Here is a 3577-nt window from a genome sequence, read left to right as displayed (position 1 = left end):
TTCCATGTGCCGATGTTGTGAATCTTTGGGAAACGCTAACAACACCTTTTACTTGTAGCTGCATCAGCACAGGCATCCAAATGGCTGTGTGCTGCCCGCATCACTAATGCCCCAGTTATTCGAGTTTCATCCTTGTTCTTCCCTGTTGGCATGACCGATGCTTTCCAGCCCTGGTGGCCCACCTTCCAGCACCATAATTGGACTCATTTGGTTTTGACCCACAAAGTATTTCGGCAGTGGTAGTGGATTAGTTTGCCAATGCTTTCCCCACCCCTCCCCATTTATCAGGGATTGGGGCTGGTATGCAGCTGTTGCCAACAACACGGCTGGGTTTTCCAATTACCGCCCCATCGCCCTCATACCGCACGCAAGCAAAATTCTTTTAAAGATCATACCAAAACACATTGCGACAATTGTTGAATGGGAACTGCCGGACGTTCAAGCTGGCTTCCACAAAGGTCGTGGCACCAGAGACCAAATTGCGAACCTGCGCTGGATCATGGAGGAGACCCGGGAGTATCAAAAGGACGTGTACATGTGTTTCATCGACTGCAGCAAGGCATATGATTCTATTGAATATGACAAGCCTTGGAAGTGTCTGAAGTAAATGGGCGTCCCAGAACATACTGAACAGCTTATAAGGTCGCTTTACAAAACCAAGAAGCAACAGTCACAGCAGTTTATGGAAACACGGATTGGTTCGGAATCGGGAAAGGTGTACGGCAAGGCTGCGTTCTATCACCAGTCGTTTTCAATCTGTACGCAGAATCCATCATGAGGCGATGCAATCTGGACGAATCAGAAATCAGAGTCAAAATCGGTGGCAGAAATGTCAATAACCTCCGATATGCAGATACCACCACCCCGCTTGGGGTAAGTGAAAGGGACCTGGAATACCTTATCCAACGAGTGCAAGAGGAAAGCGAACACATAGGACTGTATCTCACCAGCAAGAAAATGAAAGTCATGATCGCGGTAGGCAACGGGACAGCGAACATAAAAATTAACAACCAAGTCATCGAGTCGGTCCAAGATTTCATCTTCCTTGGGTCCAAAATCAACTGCAATGGGCAATCTGGACCTCAGATCAAGAGACGGATCACACTTGGTACGAATGCAATGCGAGGAATGAAAAAGATCTGCAAGGATATTAGCATTGCAAGAAAAAAAACCCAGAATGGTCAATGCAATCGTCTTTCCCATAACAACGGATGGTTGCAAAAGTTGGACACTCAGAAAAACAGACAAAAGGAAAATTGATGCGCTTGAACTATAGCGCTGGAGGAGAATGCTACGGATACCTTGGACCGCCATGACAGCGAACAAGATAGTGTTAGATCGCGTCAAACCGAAAATATCACTAGAGGGCAAAATCATCAAAAGCGGCTCTGTGTTTTTGCCCACATGATGCGCGCGAACTCACTGGAAACAGTACTGATGCTCGGCAAGGTCAGTGGGAAGAGAAGATCAGGAGGACAAAGAACAAGATGGCTGGGTACAATCAAGGCCACCACCAACTTGTCAATTGCCAAACTGAAAGAAGCCGTGAAAGACAGGAATGCATGGAGAACATTGATCCATGGACTGATCCGTTCAGTTGGATCACTCATCATAACACTGCCTGCTATGAGAAGGCCTTACACACAACCTTACCCCGTTATGTTAAGCACTCTCTGGAATGATGGGTATTGCGTGTCAGATCTCTCTCTTCTGCTGTTTACAGCCAACATGGAGAGTCTGACAACAATCTTAGGACATGCTGTAGTTCCATAAACCAGATTCATCCTGCAGGTTACAGAACGCTAATAACAGTAAAAACAACCACCTTGAAATAAATGTTGCGGCGCTCAGCGTGTAGCTCGGTTACATGCAGCTCTTTACATTGGCCTTTACACTACATTAGGTTTCTCTTCATCTTGGTCTATTTGTCTTGGGTGAAGCTTGAGTTAGACGTGTGTTCATGTCACAAGGTGGAGAATACAGGGTTAAAGGGGTTGTCCCGCGGCAGCAAGTGGGGTGTATACACTTCTGTATGGCCATATTAATGCACTTTGTAATATACATCGAGCATTAAATATGAGCCATACAGAAGTTATTCACTTACCTGCTCCGTTGCTGGCGTCCCCGTCGCCATGGATCTGTCTAATTCTGATGTCTTCTTGCTATTTTAGACGCGCTTGCGCTGTGCGGTCTTCAGCCTGGTGAATGGGGCCGCTCGTGCCGGAGAGCTGGTCACCGCGTCGTCATCGTAGCTCCGCCCCGTCACGTGTGCCGATTCCAGCCAATCAGGAGGCTGAAATCGGCAATGGAACGCACAGAAACCATGGTGCACCATGGGAGAAGACCGCAGTGCATCCCTGGGAAAGGACCGGCAGCCATCTTAGGGAGAAGATTTTTTAAACTCCTTATTTCGTCGGATCGGTGAGTAGCAAGCGGTTTAAAAACTGCTTTAATTTGCTATTTTATGCCAGGGGGGTGACAGGGAGAATGGGGTAAGGTAAAATTTTGATGCTTGCCGCGAGACAACCCCTTTAAATGCAGGTGAGCAGCCTCTGAGTGATTGTCCACAATATCATAGGATTCATTGCTGTCCATGGCATTAATAATACTTGTCTTCCAATCATATCTTCTATCACCTTGCATCTGGAGAAGCAACTGACTGACAGCAAGAGAGTTCAGACTCCATATGGCAGCTACTTGGGGGACTTTGTACCCATGATGTACATAACCCCAAAACCATGAGGGACTGTACTTGTGCTTCTTGGATCTATCTATCTATCTATCTATCTATCTATCTATCTATCTATCTATCTATCTATCTATCTATCTATCTATCTTATCTATCTATTTCATATCTATCATATCTATCTATTTCATATCTATCTATTTCATATCTATCTATCTCATATCTATCTCATATCTATCATATCTATCTATCTCATATCTATCTATCTCATATCTATCTATCTCATATCTATCTCATGTCTATCTCATGTCTATCTCTATCTAATATCTATCGTATCTCATATCTATCTAATATCGATTTATGTCTCATATCTATCTATCAATCCATCTCACTTCTCTCTGTCAATCTATCTAATATCTGTTTATCCATCTACCTGTCTATCTCACTTCACTCATATCTATCTATACTAAATCTCTCTATTTATCTCAGATCACTCCATGTAACTCTCCATCTGACATCTATCTCATATCTCTCGTTCTCAAATCTATTTATCTAATACAGTGTTTCACTGAAAATAAGACACGGACATATTAATTTTTGCCTTAAAAGAGGCACAGTGTCTTATTTTTGGGGGGTGTCTTATACTTACCCAGCAGCTGGCATCTGTGTCCCTCGCGCTGATGCAGTCCTCAGCGCTGACAGGATTCTCTTCTCCTGGTAACGGGGCTTTGAATACCACGCCTTCGGTAAGTGCTGTGATTGGTTAATCGAGCGCCGGCTGTGATTGGTTTGAGCGCCAGCCAATCGCAGCGCTCTTTTACCAGAGGTGGGGTATTCATAGCACCGTCACCAGAAGAGAATCCTGTCAGCGCTGAGGACAGCGCCAGAAAC

The sequence above is a fragment of the Eleutherodactylus coqui genome, chromosome 8 (assembly GCF_035609145.1).
Source record: "Eleutherodactylus coqui strain aEleCoq1 chromosome 8, aEleCoq1.hap1, whole genome shotgun sequence".
Classification (NCBI taxonomy): Eukaryota; Metazoa; Chordata; class Amphibia; order Anura; family Eleutherodactylidae; genus Eleutherodactylus; species Eleutherodactylus coqui.
Note: the sequence above shows the minus strand (reverse complement) of the source record.